The sequence below is a fragment of the Corvus kubaryi genome, unplaced genomic scaffold (genome assembly GCF_017639235.1).
Source record: "Corvus kubaryi isolate FWS band 111438036 unplaced genomic scaffold, C.kubaryi_AGA036_p1.0 71, whole genome shotgun sequence".
In the NCBI taxonomy this organism is placed as follows: domain Eukaryota; kingdom Metazoa; phylum Chordata; class Aves; order Passeriformes; family Corvidae; genus Corvus; species Corvus kubaryi.
Genome location: NW_024582059.1, coordinates 12,462,631 through 12,487,486, shown reverse-complemented (window position 1 = coordinate 12,487,486; position 24,856 = coordinate 12,462,631). Strand labels below are relative to the sequence as shown.

Genomic DNA, 24,856 nt, shown 5'->3' with positions numbered 1-24,856 from the left:
AGGCAGCAGCTTTAAGGCAAGAGTTGTCACTGAAATTTGTAGCTAAATGGCAAATTGTGTTCCCTAGTGCTGTTCATCCAATAGCATTGCTAAGTACCCATGTTGGGGTGAGAGCATCCGAGATGATAGATCTGTTTGATGTGCTGTCTGCAAAAAGTGTGTAGTAGAAAGCAGTCCATGGTGAAGGTTTTGTAATCTTGGTGTCTTGTTTCCCATAAGCTTCATTTACTTGGTCTCATGCCCCAGGACAATGCTCTTGTATCTTTGTTACCAAAAAGGCAAAAGAAAGCTTCAGTAATTCTTTTAGCCTGAAACTATTTGGGAAATATTTCTGCTTCTGTTACTTCTTATTTTTCCCCATCTGTGCTGACAGATTATATTTATTAGCACTACACAATATTTGGAGCAAAAAATCCTAGTTAAATTGCTTATTTATCAGTCTGCTCCTTGTAAAAGAGGATTTCTAGGTTCTTGCTGGTTGCATGATATAAATGACACTGGTTTGGGGATCCTAGAGCTAACTTGGCTGGGCACAGTACCTGAATTACTTGGTCATGTTCAATGTATAGTCTGTATTGAGCTGCATTTATATGTAATCAAAAGTGAAGAGCAGATAGAGAAGCTCAGGGTTTTTTTTCTAATTGATAATACTAAGTTGTGCAGCCAAGAAGTTTTTGCAGTGACACAACAAAGGATTTTTGATGCATTTGTTTTTATGTCATGCAAAGCAGTATTTTTGCAGACTGCTGGTGCTGCAGACTGACTACAGCCTTGAAATATTCTCAGACTTTAGGTTTTTTCTATTCTGTAAAGATCTGAACGAATGTGTCATTGTCCCCTCTCACTGTCTGACCATAGTGTGCACTTGAACTTGTTGCTTGGTTCAAATGGAGCTTTAATCCTGTACTAATTCTTTTCTTGGTGATAGTTCCTGCTGGAACGGTCATCAGGATAAAGACTGCTGGCCATGTTCCTTTTCTCATCTCTAACTGGAACGCGGTGAAGGGCTAAGTAGATTTTCAAAGTAGTCACTGATGCACCTTTTTTCAAGCAGGGCATGTAATTCCCAGCTGACATTATTTTCATCATTCCCAAGGGCTGTGGTAGTGGAGCCACTAATGCAGTCTGACAGACCTGAGTGTGTGTGGATAGAACCATTTTTTAGGACATAATGTGGGGGGAAATAAAAGAAAATATTTTTCATATCACATGTTAGAAAAACTGCCAGAGCCATTTAAAAGGAAACAAAATGGGCTATAACTATCTTCTTATAGATGATTCTTTTAGATAAAATCATTATGTCCTCTGTTGTAAAACTTTTGGAGGAAGAGCATGCCTACCATTGGGCTTGAAATCTATTTTCTGTGTTTTCAGACTCCGTCTCTCATGACTTCTGAAATCAGCATGAATCATTCAATTGACTTTATTGGACTTTGGATCATATCTTCTATATTTATGTAATTCCTTCTTGTCCTTTTATCCTTTCCTTCTCTCTCCCATCAACTACTGCCTTGCATTTTTTTATGCAAAGGCATTAGTAGCTGCCAATACTCATAAGCAGCCTTTCAGTAATGTATGTGTGAATTGAGGAAGACTGACTAGGGAAAATTCACATTCAGGTTTAAACATAGGTGGGAATCCCACTGGTACATTATTCCTATTACTCTTCTGGTATTTTGTATTACTTTAAGTATTTTTGTCTGAACAGGAAAAGCCTTATTCAGAAGCAAGTTAATTTTCAGTGTTTCTGAAACATTGATTACTGTCAACTGCTAAAGACAGAACAAGATGGACTACACTGACATCTGTTCAGGGCAACAACTGTATATCCTCTATTCCATGCCTTATTCTTATTATGGCTAACGGGAAAGGAGACAAACAGTAGTTTTATACTTAAGGAATAAGATTAGAATTTGTGAAAGTTGAATTCAGTTTTGGACTCTTTCCTGATCTGGAGGAACACATGCAATGATTGACAATGATATCAAAATGGGATCATCAGGGCTCCGTATGAGCTAGTGTTGCACCCTGTTCAGTTATTGCCTTGACTTGTTGAACCTCTCTTTTCCACAGGGAGAAATATATCCCCTTACTGAACACCTTTTGCCTTGTCTGCTGTGTTTGCATTCTTCAGGCAGAGCTCTGCCTTGTGCTGCACTGTATCTGCATGGCCAATGCCAGTGATACCATTTCAGCTGAGAGCTTTGAAGCTTCCTGTACAACTGTTGGTTGTAAAAATGTATTTTTTGCATCAATGACTAGAACAAGCTATTCTATTTTAGGAAGGCAAAATTTGGATGCAAGCAATGAGCTTATTCTGTGATATGCTTCCAAGATGATTGTGAGGGATGGAGCTGGAGTATTCGCTCAGTTTTACTGGAGGGTGGAAAGTGCTGATGTGGATTGCTACTGTTATGGGCAGAAACTGGGGCTTTGGGTGCAAGTTAAAAATATATATGTTTATTTATGAAAGCAGCCAAGTTCTAGCTTGTGTAAAGGCAATTATGACAGTGTTCCAAAAGGCACTGTAAATGCATCTCCCCACAAATAGGAAACAAACTGTTTATTTTTTTACATATTCTTATCTGCTGTTGCAGGTAAACGTGTTATCTGAAGGAATTGCTCTATTTTGCATTTGCTGCACTACTTTCAATTAGAACCTGAAATATCCAGTTTGAAAGCCTAAACCTGAAAATTTTAGATGATTTCCTGAACTACCAGAGGATTATGTGTTTGTTTTTTCTCTGACCTAGAACACTACAACATTGTAAGTCCGCCAAAGAACAGGTTAACTAAAACAATGTCATTTATTCTACACGGCAGAGCAAGTGTTAGGGCAGAGAAGTACACATCTGTTTTTGAATTAATGTCTGTACTTCAGGTGGGCCTTAAAATCATCTTTAATTTCACACCTTTTTTTCTTCTTACCAAGATTTTGAAACAGAAAAGTAATTTTGAGAGCAACTTCTCTATTGGAAATAATAATTGAAGATGCCCTAATAGTTAACAGAACAGCTTGCTGCAAAACATTGTGTGGTTTTGAAAGAGGGGCACCACTAAATTGATGTGCAGCCTGCAGGATATGTACAGCAAATGAAACAAGCCTAGCAATCAGTTGGTTTCCTCACCCACTGCTCAAAGTTGACATAGGAATCAAAAAAAGAGGTGAGACACGTTTCCTGAGCAGAAAAGAAAAAAAAAAATATGCATTGTTCCACTGAGCAGTCTGCATCCAAGATGAGTGTTTTCTCTGCATGTCCTTACTTGTGTACCACCCCTTGGTCAGCTTCACCTTTTCTGTGGTTCCAAAAACATCCACTGCTGTGTTCTGAAGGATGTCCTACTGCCCTGCTTATTTGTGTGGAGTTTCTATAATTTGGGATTCATCTTTCTCATCTGGCTGTCCTATAAGCGCATGTGTCGGTATCTCCAGTTGTGTCTCTTAAGGGCAGCAAACTCCCCTTAATTGTCTTTTCCTATTAGATCTGTATTTGCCTTTTTACAGGTGGCTGAGGGGTACAAGTATAAAGCATATTGTATTTGTATTCCTTTATTTTCACACTGAAGTCGACAGGTTTGCAACGTTGTATACTTCAAATATTTAAAGGGATTAAGTTTGAATAAGCTCTGAAAAGTTCATGCATTTCACAGCTCAGTTTAAAGTAATTCAGATTCTTCATCTGCAAGGCTTTTTAAAAGAATGGATAATTTTATGGTATTTCATTTCAGGCCAGGCTGAGTAAAAGCAGGTTTTTTTTAAAGTTACCCAACAACTGTAAGTCTTAAGCATGAATTCACATTTTAGGAAGAATTGTATTGTTTATTATGCTGGCTGAATAGTCAAATCCTATTTAAAATATTAATAGGAAGAAATGTTAGCACTCACAGTAGACCTTCAGCTTTAGGAATGTTTTCTGAGCAAGCAAGGTCCGATTAGCAGTGCACTTTAGATGTAAGAATAATGCTGTGGTTAAAGCACTTGACTTGCACTCAGGAGACTCCTTTGTTTTTTGCTATTTCCACTAATGCTGGCATGACATTGGGCAAGTCATTCATCTTGTTACATTGTGTGGACAACAGTGAGCGTTTCTGGCTCTGTTCTTATCTTCAGAACATTATTTTGCAGTTATTAGGATTTATAAGAGAACATTGAAAAGCTGGGGCATCCTGAGCAGATAAGCAGAATCTGGAGCTTCAAAACAAACAAAAGCTCATGCCTTGAGCTTTTCCATGTCACTCTGAGGCACACTCAGAATGTTCTGTTCCCTCTGAAAGATAAGATCTGTAATATGTAACTGAGGTGGTATTGCCAGATCTTGACAAGGCGATGACAGTATATATATAAAATGTTTTAGTGTGGCAGTGGGAATTCTTCCTAGACTGTTCATACACATATTTACTTACACAGCCACGTGCAACCACATACTTTTACTATTTCATTCCCCCAGCAATATTGAGAGAGACGATTTACTTGTACCATTACTGAAAATGGACTATAGCTTCTATTTCAACAAATGATTAAAAATAATTATTTGAAGAATTTCATGGTTAGAGAACCGTGACTGACCCACATACTAATGTTACAAACAAGGCGAGTTAAATTAAAAAAATAAAAAATCCCCAAACTTACTATTTTCTTTTTATTCAAGACAAAGAAATTACATGGGTGGACATTGGGTTTTTTTATAGCTTAATAAAAGCTTCCTTGTAAGATTTTGTTTTATTTTATGCTGTAGTGTTTACTAAGGATGCCTTAACCCAGACTAACAGTTAAGTACATTGATTTTATGGATATCTGCTATCTAAATTGGTAATGTTAAGGCTGCTACTATTGTAGAAGATAAACTATTCCTTTTGGTTGCTAACAGTTATTTCTCCTGCATATCAATTATTTTTCCTTCTGTCTCAGTATGCCTATATAGCTCTTCTATGAGTAATTCCGTGTATGTTTGTATAATCCTACAGTGTTTTCTGAATAGATTAAGGAATTAATTTGCCTTCTAATTTTCTTCTTCCTTATTCATCATTTGTAACTATGCAGAACAATAATTAAGACAAGAGGGAAGAAATACAGTGCATTGATTGTTCTTTAAATCCATAACTGCCTATTAAAAGGGACTTTCAGCTATAAACTCTGTTTATCAGTTAAATAGTAGTGTTTATTTTTAGAATTTTTAGTATGTTTATTTTTAGAAGGAGTGTGTGGGTACACATATGTAATACTAGCAGGCAGGTGGTAATGTCAGTAGGTAACTCGGCCTCCTGTATGCGAATATTGTTGGTTTTGTGCACCCTACTGACTTCAGTAATGTTTTGCTGGTATTCTGGAACTAGACCTAAGCAATATCCAGTTCTGTAGGGAGCAAGTAATTTGGTTTCTGAACCACACCAATTCTCAAAACTTCCCACAAGCCACTGTGTCAACTTTGCCTATTGACCTTGCTCTGAATGGGAAAAAGATGTGGTTTTTGCAATGTAAAAGGTAGGAGAAGTACATTCCCTGCACTGTGAAGAGGAAGCAAATGAGTTGTCCTAGCCTGTATATTTTAGCATTTTAAGCCATTTTAGGGTTACATTGTGAGTTGTAGGTTAGCTGGTCAGAGTTGTGCTGGAGGAAGATAAATTTTAGCCATTAGCACATTAGCAGTGTGAAAAAGAGAAAGAAACACAATTCTATTAACAGGGCTGATGGGCCAGTCAAAGTAGCTGGAAACTCATTAGAGTCTGTATTTCCATCAACATGTACATCTGTAGCAATTGAAAAACACTTAAGGAGTTGGAGACTTCAGATTATGATGCAGACACTTGTCTTCAGTAGGACATTTGTTTTTGTGCTAGCTGTTGTGATTAGAAGCATCTCTTAAAATGCTGCAGAGAACTACTCTGCAGTTTTCCTAATCCCCCACACCACTGTGCAGCTATCTGATGTCTGTGAAAGGCAAAAGAATTTAAGAATATGAAAAACAGAAAGAGAAATGCAATTTGCAGAATGGTTTTCTTGATTTGTATGTTTTACCTTACATGAGATTGGTGTGGGAAATGAATGATGAATACAAGTAATACATTGATTCATTGTGTATTGTCAAAATACGAGTATAATTGTATTTTAGTTCTTGTCTGCAGCAGTGTTTGCTGCTTGTGATAGCTTCTGGTCTGCTTACAGTCAAATGTGAGCAAAATAGGCTTTCACAGCATCTAATTCAGGCTCCATGGTCCCTTGACTTCCAACTGCTGGTTTGAAAAACTTTTGCCCTGAGTAATTTGTGCTTTTTGTTTTCTAGTAGGAAAACTTTTTTTACCGTCTGGCAAGTGATGGCCTTCAAAAGATTATTCTGAAGCAGGAACAAAGAAAAGCCGTAAGGACTCTGGTTATTCTCTCCCTCCTATGTACAGTCCTCTGTAAAATACCACATTCTTTTTAATCATGGGTGCCAGGGCACTGCTGCCTTTTCACTCTTTTGTGATGTTTTCCAAGGAGAATTCTTGCTCTTGCAGTAGATTGTAGCTACGGACAGAAGGAGCAAGTTATCTCAATGTGTTCTTAAGCTAAAGAAAGTCTGTGGTTTCTTCAGAATAATTTCTTGGCTCAGTTAGTTCCTTTGAGGACAACAGCTTTGAGGTAACTTGCTAGAAAATCAGTGGAATTTGAACTTTTTGAAAAATCAAGTTAAACTCATGCATATTTCATGAATGCTTCTGTAAAGAAATGGCTTCAGTGTACACAGCAGGTGCCAAATTACAAACTCTCTTTCTCTTTCTATGTACACATACAAACTCAGTGAATCATTACCAGATTAGTCACCAAACAGTTAGAGTGCTTTAAGATGAAGACACCTGTCTTGGCTGTTTGTCAGAGCTCCCTCTCCCATTAGCTTCCAATATCTGACAAATTGGTGTTCCCCATCATCTTATTTCCAATTGAAACTCTTAACTACTGACCTTTATGCCAGAAGTTGTGGTGGTATCACTGGCAGGTAGAAAGGAATATGCATTCATTTAGCTTGGATGACCAGCTGGCCAAGTCCCTCATTCTAGCAGAGACACAAGTGAAGACACCTCGGGTAAATTTAAGCGACAAGAAGTCAGTTGAAATATAAATAATAATATTAACTTTCTTGTTCAAAAATCCCAATAACTTTAGTAATCTAATATATTTATTAACCCAAGAAATTCAGGGGAACCACACAGAAAAGGTCCTGTCTGAATTTACTTGGTGGCAATGAACATTCTTGGTTAGGTTAGCCCTTTTCCGCTGGTGTTGATCTAATGGCCTAGGAACTAAGTGAGAAGGTTGAGGTTGATTCTTTGTGATAATTTCTGGCCTTGGAAAAGGTTAATCAAGCCATGTCTTCCACAGTACTTATGGAAGAGAAACTATAAATAAGAATTTCTCCTGTGGTTCCGGTATCATAGAACTTCTCTATGATAAAAGAAAAAATTTTCATTCATTATCCATATAAAAATAATGTGGGTTAATTACAAGAGAAGGAATGTATATTTTCAGTTTTCAAAAGTTTCAGGGTTTTTGTTTCTGTTGTTTGCAATCTTATATTGTACATATATTAGTCTTTGAATAAAAAGTCATACACCTCCATCCTGGGGAAGACAAAAAATCTAGATTCCGCTTCCTCGAGCTTCTCCTAGCAGTATTCTTGCATCATTGTTGACATTCTTTAGAAAGATCTCCTGCCACTAATGCTGTTAGACAAACAAAAGTCACTACAGCATAGGAAATACACAGATCATTCTGCATTTTTTTTAGACTAAGTTTTATCAGAGGGTCTCAGGCTGTGGATTATCTCTTCTTAAATAATCCCCTTCTGTGTAATTTTTATCAGTTTAAGCAATATGATCTCTTTTGTCTCTCAGCTTAATGTTCAGCTGTATTGATTCTGGAAGAGACTGGGGCATGCATACCTATGCAGAGCACTTCTCAGAGAACTTCAAAGATTTTCAATTTGCTGACATGCAAATTGAATTTAATGTGATTACAAATTCAAACACAAAACCAAATTAAATACCTTTTCTATAATTATGTATAAATTTAGGTTTTAAAAAGTGCTTTATATGCATCATTTTACTTTTGTCTTTAAACTGCAGACTCTAGTTTGAGGTGTATTGCAAATGTCATGGATTGATGAACTGGTTGAGAAGAAAGCAAAGATTCTGCTGAATTAAACAGGAAATTACATTTACTATGTATAAAAAGCATAAAGTGTATGAAGGCCATTGATTTTTTCCAGTCAGCAAGGCTGTGGTTTGCTTTGTTTCTGTACAGTGCTGTTTGTTTCCTGGTGGGAAATACACCCCATCTGAGAGGAGGAAAAGTAGACTACAGCTGTTTATCATTTTGTGCCATGTTTGCTTATGTAAAGTAAAAGCTCAATAATCTCAGCAAGCTAGAATTCTTGGCAAAGGAAAGCGTTAGGTGTGGGGAAATGGTATGGAACAAGACAGACAACTTTAAATTGCTTTTTTGAGAGTTTGGCTGGTCAAGGTTTGTGTAAGAACTTCTTGCATGTCTGAAGAGATAAACCGCAGTCTGTGAATTTCAGTAAGTGGCTGGTGTAGATGAAGCTTCAGTGGTCATGTTTGCTATCATCAGAGGGGTTGCTTATCCCACAAACATGACCACTTTCCAAAGCATGATCCCATGCTGTGGGTGAAACTATTTCTCAGAGCCTTGAAAGTGCCTGAACCATACCATGCCACTAAAAAGCATGCTGGACATCGCCTGTGATGCTTAGTGTAAGAAGGAGTAGGCTCCCAGTGACTTGCTGGAGCACCATCTTTGAGGGTTTGTGACTAGGTTCATGAGTTCCTCAGTGAAAAGACCACATTCTGCACACACACTCACTTGGGATTAACAATAACCTGTCATCAGCAAGGAAGAACTGTATAATACTGAGGAGTAACAAATGCTTGACCCTCTGGTCCTGATCAGTGTCCTCTCAATGCTGCAGAAGGAAGTAGGTGTTCCCAGCAACAGGAGGTGACACTGCGTGTTTGGGTGATGGGAGCCCCTCTGGCACAGCCACCGGCAGCCTCTTCCCAGCCTGAAGGGTTGGCAAAGCAAGCTCGTATTTATAGCTGGATTCTCAGCAGGCAGTGCAGGTCATACCATGAGCTGGTGTTCTTTGTCTCATGAGTGGCAGTTCCTTACAGGATTCTGTGTTTTAGCTTGTTCTGTCAAGGAGAGGATCTTTCAGGGCTGCTGAGTTTGGGCACCATTCAAGGCCAGAGGTGCATGCTCAAGCTTTCACAGGATTCAAAGCCAGGGATGAATGCTATGTCACACTTATACAATTTTGCATTGTTATTTTATTGTATTGCATGTATTTTTCTGTGTGACAACTTGAAACAAGTGTGATTAAAGCTTAAATATTTTGCCAAGCATCCTTTCTCTTTAAAAAGGGTTTTGTTGTCCCCACTGGAACACCATAGTAAACTGCTACTTAGAATTCTCTGAGTGAATGAAGAGCTGGTGGAGGGCTAATTACATGTAATCAATTGATAGCTAAGGAAATCAAACACTATTATAAAATTTATTTGATGCTGCTTAAAACAAGGCTTTCTATAGATTAGGAAGTATAAAGCATATAACTGTCCTGCATGACATATTGATTTATAGCAAATCAGACTAATGCATATTGATTCATATATTCAACTCTGTTGCTGTGTGACAGTGCCTTCACTAGCATCTCCTTCTTTGGTAGGATTTTCTTGTAATATTAAGTAGCCTGCGATAAATCCACCTTATCTGGTCTCCAAAGCCTAGCAGCAGTGCCCCAGGACTTTGCTATAGGGCAGTTTGCAAAACACGGGGTAATGGTGTTTTACTGGGTCATGTTTTGTCCTCCGAGTTGGTGAGGGACTCTTGGGACAAGCACATAGTTGCAGATATTTCTAGTATTAGTACCAATAGTTTTAGGAATATTGAGAAGCCCTCGTGTAAATGTGTAGTTTTATTGTTTCTGTTGAATAGGAATACAATACTCTATATTCAATTGGGAAATTGAATTCGGAATTCAGAATTGGGAGCCATATGGGATTGTGCAGAAATTATGTCAGTTACACATTATGAGAGTCAGAACCTTATGCTTTCTGATGAGTACTCCTGTAGCATCTGCTTAAGAACATATCATCCAGCTTTATTTTAGAGCTCTAAATTTTGCTTTAATTAGAAGTGACTTGCATGTCAGTGGACAATAAAATGAATAAAGCTTGAGTAGAAGTGTTTGTAAGAACTAGGCATGTTCTCTAGTTTCGCCTTAACAAGAAATTTTTCTTATAAACCTTCTAGGTGCACTATTTTGTTATATTTTATCTAATTTGTTTATGTGGCTGTCATCTGTATGGCAAAATTCCTTCCTTTTGAATGCTGCACCTTTGACCTTTATGTTTGAGTTTCAAAGATGCGCAAATTAACAGAAACCTTAGCTTCCACTCCCCTTTTGTTTCGTGTTTGCTGATTCATTCTACAATAAAACCAACTTCTTTCTTCTTCCTCTTCTACAATCACTGAGTTAAGTGAACACTGCACAGATGAAATAAGTTTTCTCTGTTTGGATTTGACCCCCTTCTGGACAAACTCCAACTTCCTGGCTTTTGTAACATGTATCAGAGAACTGGAATCTCTCTTTTGTTTCATTAACACTTTTACAGAGTAATTTTTTAATGAGGTCAGGGACCAGGTAATTTATAATCCTACAGCTGAGGAGGTTACAGTTTATTGCATTAATAGAGTAAGTATTTGCTGCTAAACCACTAAAATCTGTTTAATAGATGATCTCGTGAGGGAAGAAACTTTTCCAACCCTTTGGAAGAATATATTCAAAATATATTGATTCAAAATATAGTGATTGTGGGCAGGAACCTGGGGATAAGATGCAATCTAAATACCCTTTTGTGAGCTTAAAGGAGGAGACCTACTTGAGTTTATTGGCCTGAACTGAAGCTAGAAAGGCTGCTACGTTCAAAACTGTGTTGTCTAATGCCTCCAAAGCTTTATAACTTTTATAATTTTTCTGAGCCTTATTTCCCTTCTTTTTTAACTGTGACTGGCACACATGCTAGCACTAAATCTGGCACCTCAAGCCATCAGCAGCTATCAGTGAGGCTTTCCCTGGCTATTTACACAACTTCAGAGACTGGCATGCATAACTCAACCTGAACAGAAAACGTGATCCATGGGGGTATGTTACAGGGCCTCAGCAGCCTGGCTGCACTGTGGTTTCATTTCTGGGGTAAGTGGTGCGGATTTATTACCCAAGTATACATTTCAGGTCGTCTTTTTATGATGAAACTGAATGGGATAGGTTGGTTTTTTGGTTTGGTTGTGGTTTTTTGTTGTTTTTTTTTTTTTTTTTTTGAGGGGCTTTGAGTCCTTACTCACTAAAAAAACTAATGAGTCACTACTGATTTAAACCTCATATTTACAGATGTTTATATTTGCAACGCTCACTAATTTAGGAGAACATGTAATGTGCTATTTGCTGCCATTCTTTCTTATAAAAAATGTAAGAATAAAAGTCATACATTAAAAAAAAGAAGGTAAGAAGAATTAAGAATGTAAATCATAGATTTAAAAGAGACATTTTATGGACTCTGTAATAAGAAAGAATTGTGGTCTGGGTTAAACAAACACCCCTATACATTGGTAGAGTTTTAGAGGAGAAAAATAAGTGCAATGTGTTCTTTAGTTATCAAGCCCTTCTTCAGTAATAATCTTCATCAATAGACGTGTTTTGTCCTATAACATCTTACCTCTTCCTTGAAAACTGAGGTAATTACTGTTGATGTTTCCAGGGACTTCTGATAGTGTAACTGTCTTTAATATACTAGTGTGTTCCTAGCTGTTATTTTTTGCCTCTAAGAATACATACTTTTTAGTATTCTTAAATAATTTAAAGAGTTTTGCTTATGAGAGACTGTATGCCCTATGAAATACTCAGCAAATAACTGAGAGCAAGAATTAGCACCTCCATACTCTCACACCTCATAACATCATCTCCAGAAGGCTCCTTGCCTCCTGAATTCAGAGGCCGTGAACATGGTACCTTGTGCCTATCCGAGTGTGTTCTTTGGTTTGGCTGATCTTTTTAGCCTTCTCCTGCGGCAGCAGCTAACTATTAAAGGATATCCCAGGAAATACTTTGAACTCATTTGTGTAAGCTGCAGCCACTGAAACTTAGGACAGTTGAGAGTTTTTAGCTATACTTAGTAGTATCTCCTCATGTTTTATTCTGCTTTCGACAGATATTGCTTTTGACAGATGTGGAGTGAGCTTACATTTGTTTTCTATAGCTTACCCCTACCACTGTGGTCACACTTAGATGAAGAGTGTATTCTGAAATCATGATATTTGCATGCAGACAGTGGAAATTAAAACAGAGCTGAGTAGACTTTCAAGGGACCCAGACTTAGTCTGACAACATGAATATTGGACTTGTTAAATGTCAGCTCAGTTTGAAACCTGGTTCACAAGAAGAGGAACAAGGCTGTGCAGGACAGACTTCCAGCTGCCGAGGTCTGGCTTGTGGACAGACAGATGTTCAGGTCTGCTCTCAGACATTCAGAGCATACCTGTTTGGTTTCTTTCTGACTCAAGTCTTAGAATCATAGAATGGTTTGTGTTGGAAGAGCCCTTAAACATTATCTAGTTCCCACCCACCCTGCTGCAGACCAGGACTCCTTTCACTAGACCAGGTTGCCTGAGAGCCTCATCCAGGCAGCCTTGAGTACTTCCTGGGATGGGGCATCCACAGCTTCTCTGTAACCTGCTCCACCCTCACAGTGAAGAATTTCTTCCTAACATCTAATCTAAATCTGCATCTCTCAGCTAAAAGTCATCCTCCCTAGTCCTCTCACTGCATGCCTTTTCAAAACGTTGCTCTTCAGCCTTCCTGTAAGCCCCCTGGAAAGTACCGAAAGGTGCTGTATTGTCTCCCCGGAGCCTACTCTTTCTCCAGTGCGAACAGCCCCAACTCTCTCAGCCTGTCTTCATGTGAGAGGTCATAAGGAAGTACTCTAGGGAATGAGAGAGCTCATCCTTGTCTTGGGTGTAAGCAGTGGATTTACAGTAGCATTTATGGTGCTGTCACATATGAAGTTGGGCTTGTTCTGGTTTGTAACCCAGACAGATACATTCCCCTCATGTGTTCTCAGGATGTTTCAAGGGTTTCATTTGGCTCTGATTGAAATTAGTCATTGAACTTTCTTTCGGTTATAATGTAGAGTGGGAAGAGAACTGGATGAGGCACATTTTCATATTTGATTCTAAATTCTGTTTAGATATTGCTATTACCAGTAGTTTTACCATTCTTAGTTGCATACTGCCAATAAGAATAACATCTTCACATTCTGTAAAATAGAAATACTTTTTTTCTTTCTAGTCACCAGTCATCTTTGTTGAAGTCTCTGTGAATTGATTATATTGTTTACTGAAAATGGAAGAATTCTTACATCTTATTTTGAAAAGTTCATTTCTGCTTGCTTTTTTGAGGTAAATCTGGCTAGAAGTTAATGTATGAATGAAATGTCTTTCTAAATCACAGAGCCATTTTATAGTACATTGAGAGTAACCCAGGCAACAGGTTTTAACTCTTGTATTTATACAGAGTGTATCTGATGATTTACTCTTGTAATGTTACAAATCTGGACTAACTCCACATAACATTATTAAACCAGTGAACAATTGTAGGTACTGGAATTAGCAATACTGCAGCACTTGGACACCTCTAGTCTTTAACAGGGACACACTGTTGCTGCTAAACTGATAAAGACAACTTGATAAAGAAGAAAGATAACTTGAAATTCTAAAGCATCTACAGTCTGAATACAGGACGAGACGGCAGCTGGATGTAGGCAGGTGCATCCGGACAGATACTGAGATACTGTGGGACTGGATTAGTCAGCTTTGTAGGCAGTCAACAGAAACATTAAGAAGGGAGAGGAGAAGCATGTCCCTGCTTGTCTCTGCACAAAAAACCCCCAAAACCTGAACTGAGATTAGTTGCTAGTATCACCTGAATTATTGGTAGCAAAGAATGAGTAAGTAGAAAAAATGATATCAAAATACTGTCTTCTAATATTACAGAGAAAACAGAAGCATGCATTTACCTCCAAAACACCTAGTGGCCCTCTGTAATCAGTGGTTGTAAATATCGATTAAGCATCACTGATGCAGCCATTGCTTCTTCCCTTGTCTGGATTGTCAAAGCTGAAAGAAAGGCAGTGCTGCAGTGTGCTCTGAACAGGCATTGGTGTGAACAGAGATGTTTGTATGTAGGGGACTGGACACTTTGAAAATATGTTGTTTTTCCAACAACTTATCCATTGAAACTCTCAAAAGTCATTTAAAATCATACATCAATGCTGGTCCTCACATGAAGCTGAAGCAGTTTTATAGTGATGCTGTGCCCCTGACTTCATTGATATAGAAGGTTATTGTGTTCTTTTGATCTCCTCAGCTATGCCCACCCTCCCAAACCCATCTCCCAAGCATGTGTACACATCTGTGTTTGTGTTTGCCTTTTTTTCTCAAGTACTGTTTTCCAGGATGTCAGCATCAAATAATAAATAAAGAGATTATTTTGACAGAAGCTTGGGGAGGCTGTGACTGGAAGGGGCACGTCCTTCACAGTCAAATCATGGAAACTGTACCTTCAAACCAATGTTCTCCTGCAGGCAGGTCAAGAAGAGTGCAGTGCTTTACAAGTGAGTGTGACAAATGAATAAAATAGTGGGGAAGAAGATATTTTTTTTTAGATCTGGTTTGCTTATTTTAGTTTCTAAACTGTTTGCCAGTAAAAATCAGGGAAGAAAATACTGTTAACAATGTTGGCAGTTTTTTTCATTTGTTTGGGTTTGTATTGTTTTGGTTTTTTTGTTGTTTTTTTTTTGTTTGTTTTTTGGTTATTTTGGGTTTTTTGGGTTTTTTTTTTTTTTTGGTTGTTTTAATTTGATAAATCTGGGATGGATGGAGTATCTGATTTTAAGCAATTCTTAAACTTTGGTGAGTCTGTTACCTTAATGCATCTCTTTCTGATTAAAAAAAAAATGGATGCTAATACTGCAATCTGTGTCAATAACCTTCTTTTTCAGTACAGCTGCTTGAGTTCAGGTGAAACACTGGCAAGGGGAATGGAGGGTGAATTTAACCTTCCATTCATGATGACTTTGTTTGTGTAGAAAGATTGAAGAGACAAGCATGGGAACTACAGATAGTGGAGTAGCATATTTTTTTCATGCTTTTTTACTTTGACAGTCCCTGCAGAGTCCGTCCATAAGTAGTACTGATGCATTCATTTGGTATTTTGTCCTATTTGAACAAAGTTGGCTACCAGTCCAAGCAAATCAAAGAGCCAGTACAGCAAGATCTTGGACCACAATTGCTTATGTCCAGCAAGCTAAAACACCTTTTCCTAATTTGATCCCAGTGACATTTCCACAGGTATCTAGTCTTCTGCAGTGCCAGAATTTCTGGTATTTGTCAGTGCCAAATCTCCCTTGCCTTGGACAGTTCCCTGAGGCTGATGAGCTTTTCAGACCTTGTCAGATGGCGACCTGGGAGTCTGTAAAGTTGACTCCTCAAACTGAATTCTCCTTCCCAGTGGCATTTGGTACCATATAGATTTCTCTTTATTATCAACTAGTAACCTAGCTCCACTCTACAAGGTAGGATGAGAACATTACTAGACTTGAAAGAAGTTTAAAGATGAACAAAGCTGTGCTCATACCTATTATAAAAGTTTGGACTATGGTGCCTACGCAGGTCAGTGAATTCCTCAGGTGGGAATTCATGTTAGTTTGGGCATACTCTTGCTGATCTTTACTATGCGTCTTCTGGTGCTGTAGAATGAACTTTTCCTTGCCACCAATAAATTTCTGCACTTTTTGGTTTTGTGATACGCAAGAAAGGTCTGAGTTCCTTTTTAATTTTTTTCTTTCTTTTTTTTTTTTAATTAAAAATTCAGACCTTGATGTACTGTGGAAATGAGATACCAGTATTGTGGTAACTTTGAGATACCAGCTTTGTTTTTGTACTCTAGTTACATCCAGCTGTTATCTATAGCTTTATCCTCCATAAGCTTCTTGGAGTAAAGGTCATTGTTACATATTTGCACTGAAAGTAGTAAAATGGGCTAACAAAGCATTGACATAAAGACGTTATTCAAGTAACACTTGAATAAATATGAAAAGAATAACATTTTAATATTTTGAAATTTTTGATATTGTTTAATTAAAGCACTAGGGTTGAAAATAAAACAATAAAGAAGCTGTCCCTGTTATGAATTCACTGCTTTGTCTCCACTTGGAGGAATAAAGAAGCATTTTGGCACATCTCTGAAATATCTAGCAAATTAAATAAAATCAAATCATAAAGATTTGTGTAATCAGTATCTAAATCTAAGTATCTAATAGAACAAAAACACTTTCTGTTTTAGAATAAATTAGCATCTCAGGCTGCCTTTGTGGGCAGTGAAACAAAAATGTAAGTCATCAATCTGTTTCTTCCTCTTAGCTATTAGCTGTAATTTTCTTTCCCTGCATTCTGGTTGTCTTCCTCCCCACAAGCTGCTGCTGCAGGTGCAGTTGGGTGATGCTTTCTGTTGGAAATGTTATTCAGCTTCTTTTCGGAAAAACAAAAGACTCCGCTTGGTTTCAAATGTTTAATTCTGTGATCCTGTCATAGCGGTGTCCTCAACTGCTGCAGCGAGGTTGACATCTAAAAGAAAATGTTACCAACTTCAAAGCAATCTATACCAAAGTACTTTCAGTTGGGGTTGATAAAAGAGGTAGACACTGACACCAGAGGGTTCTGGCTTGAACACTGAAGGAACAAGAATTACACATAGCTCCCTAATTGAAAGAATTGTATGAGGGAGAGAGAAGGTTTTCTAACCTTCTTGCTGTTTTATTTTATCCAACTAAAACTTTCTAGTAGGTGTCTGAGCAAACTGCCCATCTGAACAGGATGACTAGACTTGTGCTTGGATTGTTTTCTTGCCTTTGTCCTCCCACTCTAAAGGGAAGTACTAATGGTTGCTTTCTGGGGTCTAGGCCCATGGGGCATGTTTTGTGGGATACTTGGAAGAGACAGGTTCTACCTTAAAAAGCATTTCTGCTAAGAGAGATGGCTTGCCTGATAAGGAGCACCTTAATTTGGGGCCATTGTTCTGAGCTGCCAGTTCTAAGTGGTCCTGCTTGAGCATTGGGTTATGTCCCAACTTCAGCATTCTGTAACTGTAATTAGCCTGTATATTCAAGTTACTTCTATTAAAAACAAGCAACTTTTTAAAATCACTGAGGTGTTTATTTAATACAGATGAATAGAAAACAATTGTGGGGTATTTTAGGACTGACTGATGCATATGCGTGCATTTCCATGCCACAGAATATATAGAATGGTCTGAACACCAGGGTTGGACACTGGTTTTGACTGCTGCTTCTCTGGACTGCTACAAGCCTTATAAACTATTTGGTTTCGAGGGGTGTTGTGTTTTGGGGTTGATTTTTTTGTGTGTGTATTGCTTTTATCTCTTTTATTTTTTTTTTCTCTTCTGCGTATAATGCATAATGCTTCAGTGCTGGACAGAAGCTGCAAGGAGATTAAGTAGACAACCTCAGGAAACTACTTCGGTTTTAGCAAAGAGCTGTCCATGTGATAAGCAAAATTTTCTTAGAAGGCATTTAAAGAAGTCTGGTAAACCTCTGTATTTTGATGAAGTCACAATTTGAGAGAAATGCAAAAGTGAGAAGATGGTACAGAGACTGAATAGACCGTTTTAGTGTGGGGGGAAAAAGCAAATAGGAGAACAGAATAGTGTAGGCAAGCAGGGAAGCATAATGAAGAAATTTAATCTCCACTGTACAATGGAGGGGTCAGATAAGAGCCACATCATCAGAATGAAGAAGGTGATATTTGCTAGTGCAAGAGTTTGTGTGGAGGCAAGTGATTGCACACAAAACAATCATGTTTTCTTCTTGATAAACAAAATTAACAGGAACTTTCTAAAGGCAGCATGTAGAAAGCGGCTGGCTTTTAAAATTTCTTTTAAACCCTGCCTGCATAACATGCACCATGAATCTCTGTTCCTCCAAGCAGTAGATCTGCCTTTCCTGAAGGAGCAGCAGGATTTGAACCTCAATCTGTCAAATGCAGATAGACCCATTAGTCATTTATTTTGTGTGGTGACTCACTAGGTGACCGAGTCTTACCTTTTCATGCTCATCTTGCAAAACAAATTAAAACAGAGTCTGTTACCCAGGAGCAAAATGAGACTGAAAGCTACTGACAGGCTTTCTTTTCAATTAAGCCCTGAGGTCTGTCAGCTGACCTCAGTCCTGGGTTTCTGAAGGCAGATATGAAGATGCAAATCTGGAATGTTTCTTCTTCAGTAGCTGTACACCAGAGCTGTAGTAAGCTTTCATGTTAAATTTTTTTTTTTCATACCTGTTGACATGCTCTGTAGTTCTGCCACAGAAATGTTTGAATTACTGTGCACCACACTTCACTCACTGATAACACTCTTAATTAGAATAGCCACAGTACCGGGATCTCTCTCTAAGGGCAACCTAATGATACGGAGATGCAATGACTGCTGCTTGATAGGGTAGAATTAGGCTATGTTCTGCTCAGTGGTGCAGCAGCTCCCTGGTGCTCTGTTACTGAATGTTGTTTAACCAGGTGATAAATAAGTGTGAAATTCCAAATCCTGATCCCTTTTAATGCAGCAGATTAAAACGGAAAGCAAACACATTGTGGTAAATCTTGTTGTTTTTTGAATTCTAATTTAAGTTTTATCTTGTTTTTCCATCAGGACCTCCTTCCTCTACCAGGAGTGAAAATTTATTTATTTAATTTTTTGTTTTCTCTTCAGTCATGTTCCTTATACAATTTGAGGGGCAACATTAGAACTTTTCAAGCATTCCTTCATTGCTTGCTTGAATTTTTAATTTCTTGTGGCGAGTTAAGAAAGTCTTTGGGGACATAGCTAACCATAACATAAGATATTGTATTTTGTGTTTCAGCTGTTCTTTCCAGCTCTCAACAGATGGGTTAAAGCTGTAGGTCGGATGCAGATAACTTGATATTGCTGTTTAAATCTGCTAAATAGCTTTAGAACAGTGATATTTTTCCTCCCTTCATCCTGTCCATTTTTATCACTAATCTAAACAAGGAGAAAATCCCAAACATCTTAGACACTGGGACTTCAGTCTCAAAAATGAGAGCATTCATGATGTATGTGTGTCAGAGCTGACAGGGAACTGGTGTGCAAGGGTTTTGCTCGTGGCTTCCAAGGTTACTGATCTCTCTGCTTAGCTGTGTGTACATTTAAGACACGCATTGCTAGATGATGCCTGTGATAGACGCCAACATTAGTGTATATTTTATTAAAAGAAATTTGAAATTTTTGAAGTAATATTGATGTTAATTTGGGTCCTAGTCCTGATCAGAAGTCACTGGGTGCTACTGCAGTGTGAATAAGAATGTTTTTGGGGAGAACCAGGAAGCATTGAAAAATGGAATTTTAAAAAGCTTTCAAATGGAGTTTCTTTCATATGGTATTTGAACTTTCTCACACATCCAGAGTGAAAATTACTGCATAGAACATTTCTATGAGAGCCTTCATCTCTGTGGTACTTTAAGGAAAAAACCCCAAATCATTAAGTGTGGATATAATGACTGCTTTGTTAGGGAATAACACACTTTAAAGTGTTAAAACCTTTTATCTAATAGAAGGAAATTTTGCTTCTTGGAAGTAGCAGGAAGACACTCTAGTAGGCCTGTTTTTGCCCCTAAGCAGATGCTGCATAAGCTTTAAGGAAAATTGCATTTATTCAGATGATCACAGGAATTCAAGTTGTTTTTTAAGGTGACTTCAATGTGTAGGTAAAAAATTCCAGTGCCGTACAAACAGCATGTGACTTACAGCTTTTACAGGAATATTTGATGTAAGCAGTCCTGTCAAACAGATAAAAAATTATCCAATAATGTGAAAAACTAATAGGCCTTGACTGTAACTTGAAAAAATGCTGATCCTGATAAGGATCTAAATCGTTCACAATTCAGTTGAATCAGCAGTGAATGATTTTGTGCATCTTTGTCTCCATGCCAATTCAAAGGGTTGAATTTTTGAAAGTGAAGGAGTTGGATTTACATCTGACTTACATTCCAACTTATTTTGTATTTGAGCAGTCAGATGGAGATTTCTCCTAAGGTGATAAATGTTTGGGTTGCTCAGCTGAGGACATCCTGCTTTTTGGGAGCACTAAACATTTGCTTTCTGGATTTGGGCAGAATTAGTTTCTTCCCATCTGACTTTAAGCTGACTTTAATCTTTGGCTCAGTTCTTAAGCCAGGTAAGTTTTTATTTACTGGCAAACTGTCATGAAAGAGTAGTTGTGCCAGTATTTGAGAACTAATACGGTGAGCTGACTTTAATACAAAAAGAAAATAAATTTAGCAATGAAGAAAGTCAAGATTTAAACCGTCCTAAGCCTTAGTCCAGAAATTGCATTGAGTAACCTCAGGAAGTAAGGATATGATGCTGGCCTTGATAGTTAGCCAAACTGACAACAGTGGAAAGAGGAATCAGGTAGTATTAAGCAGAATAAACCCCCTCTAACACTGTTAAAACTACCACTTCATTGTTTTACAGAGATATAAGCATTGTTTTCTTAATTTCTTTTAATGTGTATTAGGTTGTAATGGGCCAATGAATGCTAACATTTTCAGGATATTTGCAAATCTGAGGAAAGCATTTTTGTATTGCTACTTTACATAGAACTAATAACGGAATTGAAGCCATGTTGGTGAAAGTTGTCACCAAACCCCCTATTGACTTTTAATGTGTGTGACCCACACTAGTAAGTCTGCAAGACAGGAGCTGGCCTTTAGGTGTAGCTTGTGTGTTGAGGTCATACCACTTACTCAATGGAGTGGAATATGTAGATAACATCCACATGAATAACACCAATCATGTAATACAGCTTCAAAAGTCAAGCATTCACTATGCTAAACAAATTTTCTCCTTGTGTACCTACATTAATAGTCTATTTTTATTCTTTTGCTTTATACATCTTCTACCTCACAGTGCATTAGATAAACCAAATGGGTTCCCTCTGTGAGCAACTTTGATACTTTGCTTTTATCGTGATGTTGCATGTGTGTCTCTGTATCTTATTTACTGCACTCCATTTGAAATCTTTAGGAAGTCACAGTTATGAGCATCACCATGGCACTCACTGCTGTAGTATCTGAGTTCATCCCAAATAGTAATGAATTTATTCTCACAACAGTGACTTCTGTTGCCTTCACTCGCTGCTGCAAGTGCTTAGCACTTCTGCAAGTCAGACCCCAGGGTCTCCAGGCAGGCGACCAGAAAATCAGAGCCTGCAATTGTTGACTATCTGTGAAAGCTCACTGTGTTTTTTTCTCAGATGGGATTCATAGGTGATTGCTGACAGCAGAGTGTTGGCAAGACTGGGATTCCTTGGTTGCATTCCAGGCTCTGGCGTAGCATATATTTCATTTACTCCAAATTGTCCCATGTTTGATTCCACTGTTTTCCTTTCCTTGTTCCAGGCTCTTTTTCTTTACTTGCTAAGACCCTGTTTTTTCTTCTTGAGCTCCTTGCCAGCAACTTCTCTCTCCCTCCTGCCACTGTATGAGCCAGTCTTTTTCTTCTTCTCCCCGCCCCGCCTTTTCTTCGTCCCTTCTCGCTGTTCTCTGAATCCAAATCTAGATATCGTCTCCTTCCTATTCCATTGTGCCGTTACACCGCCACCCCATCTTCTCAACAGTCCTAGGTTTAGTTCAGAACTTCATTGTTTTCCTTGATATAAATTCTATTTCTTCCTCCTAGCTCCTCCTTCTCAGATTTCACACAAAGCAAATACAGATTTCTTCTGTCCAAGTTTTCTACATTACCTTATATCCTAACATTCGTATTCCTGTTTGTCCTAGTCCCTGTACAAATTATTTCATTCATGCTAGCTCTACTTCTATTGAAGGCACAGTTTTCCTGCAGAGCCATTCTGGATGCCTTTTCCAAGCATCTTTACCATTTCCCTTCAACTTCCTGCTACCAGTTTCTTTCTTTAGTCCCATTTCTTACCCACCTATGAGTGTCACTTATTTGCATCTTCCATATTTCCCCTTATTCTCTCATACCCCTCCTGATGTATTTTTTGTCTCCCTTTTGTCTTCTTGTCATGAAGGTTCCTTTGCTGTGCTCTTGTCCTCTTCCAATAAACCTGGGAAAAATACTGGAGAAATGAGCTGTCTGCCTTCGGCTCCAGTTCCTGGGCCTGATCTGCCTGCAGGCTACTAGAGCTGCATCTTCATGGATAGTCCTGGTCAGTCTTGGGCTTGAGCTCAACAGTGCAGTTTAGGTAGTGAATTCAGATCAGAAGAGACTTTGTGAATCAGAAGTGAGGCTACATTAGAACCTTCTTGTGTCAGAGATCTGTGAAGGTGACTGTGGCACATCGTTGAAATGAAACCTGATGGGACTGGGATTCTGGAATGGCAACACAAGGAACACGATCTCTTCTTCAACATTAGTTTAATTGCCTTTGTTTAAAAACGATAAGTTAGACCCAGGCAGATACTCGCTAGAGGAAAAAAAAGTGCTCAGGTGGTTATAACTGTGATAAGAATTTATGATTGTCATATTGGAATACATTTATATGAGTGAAAAATTGACACTATTACCTACAGGTTCCCCTCTGCCCCCTCCCTTTTTCTGTTTTTCCTTTTTTTTCAACAGTTAAAGGCAAATGAGACATATTTGAGTTAACTTTTAGATGAATGCTTTTGGGTCACTGCACTTCGACTTGGCATGTCATAATCTTGTATATAGGCAGCCACCCGGCTTCTGTGTGCACAGGGAGCTTTTTCATTTGTTCTTACCCATAAAAGTGGGTTGTCAGCATTTCAGTTGATATAAACTAGTATACGGAAACACGAAATGTTCTTTATTCCTTTTCTGTTGAATAGTCACAGCAATTTTATACTGGCTACTGGGAGAGGTGTATTCTTTTAAATATACATTGCATACAGAGAGAATTTTAGGGAAGTAGTTTTAATTTTTTAATGATGTTAGAGAGTATAAAGAAAAGTGGAAAACTAGGGCTGGAATGGGCCTCGAGAGGTAATATTCTTGCCCCGAGTAAATTTATGTGTATTGTTCCAGGCAGATATCTGTCTTGCCTGTTCTAATTACAGACTTTCCACATCCTCACCAGGCAATTTGTCACAGTCTGTTACTCTTTTCCCTGCTTGAAAGTTTTCATTATGTTTAATATGCATTGTTCTTGCTGCAAGTGGAATCCATTAATGAACATGGAAAACAGACTATTCCCATCTTCTTTGTTAGCAGCCTTTTATGTATCTGTGGATTACCATCCCGCATCTCCTCTAGCTTATCTCTAGCCTGTCTTCAATGCTGCTACGCATTGTTTTGCTAATCACTGAGATCTCAAATGACAGATTTTTATACCGCTTTCTTAAGTACTCTTTGTTGGGGCTTATCCAAAATTCTGAAAAGGCAGATACTATATCCAGGCAGGGAGATGGGTAGATTTAAAGGGCTGAAAAAATCTCCTCCTCTTTGTTTACCTGGAAAAAATTTCTCCACTATATTTCTTTGAGATCCCTGTGAACTATTTTCATAACCAACCTGTTGTCCCTATCAGACATTTCCACTGTGTAGAAGCATCTCATGAGTGTGGACATCTCACGCTCTTGTAGAATGTCCATAGTGATGATCACAGTGTTCTTGTTAACATTTATTCCATGAGCTTATTGCATTAGTATGATTATATGATCAGGTGTCTTTTGATTTGTTGTTTTGTAGAGGTTTGATCTTTAGTTTTGTTTTTTGTTTTGGGACTCTACAAATGACCACCTGTGCTATGGGAATGAAGCAAAGTTGCATAGATTGTTCTTATTTTGGTTCAAGGCACGTGGAAAAAATGACAATTGAATAGGAATTGAAGTAGACTTGAAAGATTTGCTGTAGAGTACCAATATTTGCTGAATATGCAGTGAGTCACAAAAATGTAATCTTTTCTGCTTGTTCTTTTCTGGCTCCCCCACTTGATATACACGGTCTCTTACTCGAGGAGTGGTTGTGGCATTAATCATATCATTGGAAATTTCACAGAAGTACAGACTGGGTTCTAAGATATTGTTTTCTTATTAGCCAGGTAAATTAATTGACTTCTGGACAGTTTTACCTTTGCTTCCCCTCTGTTCTTTGTGTGTAATATGGAACCACCTTTTACAGGAGAGTTATGAAGCTAGATTAATTCCATTTGTTTAAAAGAGGAGCACAGAAAGATAATAGAATAAGAGAATAGTTGAAGGCCCATGAGGAAAGTGATAATTTTGTATTCAGTGCAGAATTTGGATCGTGTCCAGTAAATACACTGTGGGATTACAGTCTGGGTGGTGAATGTGGGAACAAGAGAGGAATAATGATCTATTGAGTGCTCTTCATACCCTGCCTTGAACAGAAGAGTTGTCCTGTAGAAACACAGCATTTGAATGTAGATAGAGAATATGCCATATGCATACAAGGATGTCAGGGAGAGTTTGTTTAGACAAGCTTATTTCTGGAATCTTCCAACATCTGAGGTATTGAATTTGCCAATACTGTGTTCTTTAAACACTAGGAGTTTTAGGGGGGAGGCTGTAAACTTCATGATACCTGGATTTTATAGGATGCTGTCTTGGTTTGAAAGACAGGTGTCTGCTAAGGAAGGCAGAAGCCTCCCTTGGAATGGCAGATGAGACCCCCCTTCCCTCCGAGTTATTATAACTTTGAAATCAAGGGGCTTTTAG

General features: G+C 38.2%; 1 protein-coding gene across 1 annotated transcript in view; it reads left to right on the top strand.

The window, feature by feature from the left end:
- The window catches only part of GRID2 (glutamate ionotropic receptor delta type subunit 2), a 473,900-nt gene that overhangs the window by 16,438 nt on the left and 432,606 nt on the right, over positions 1-24,856 (top strand). The window lies entirely within an intron of this gene.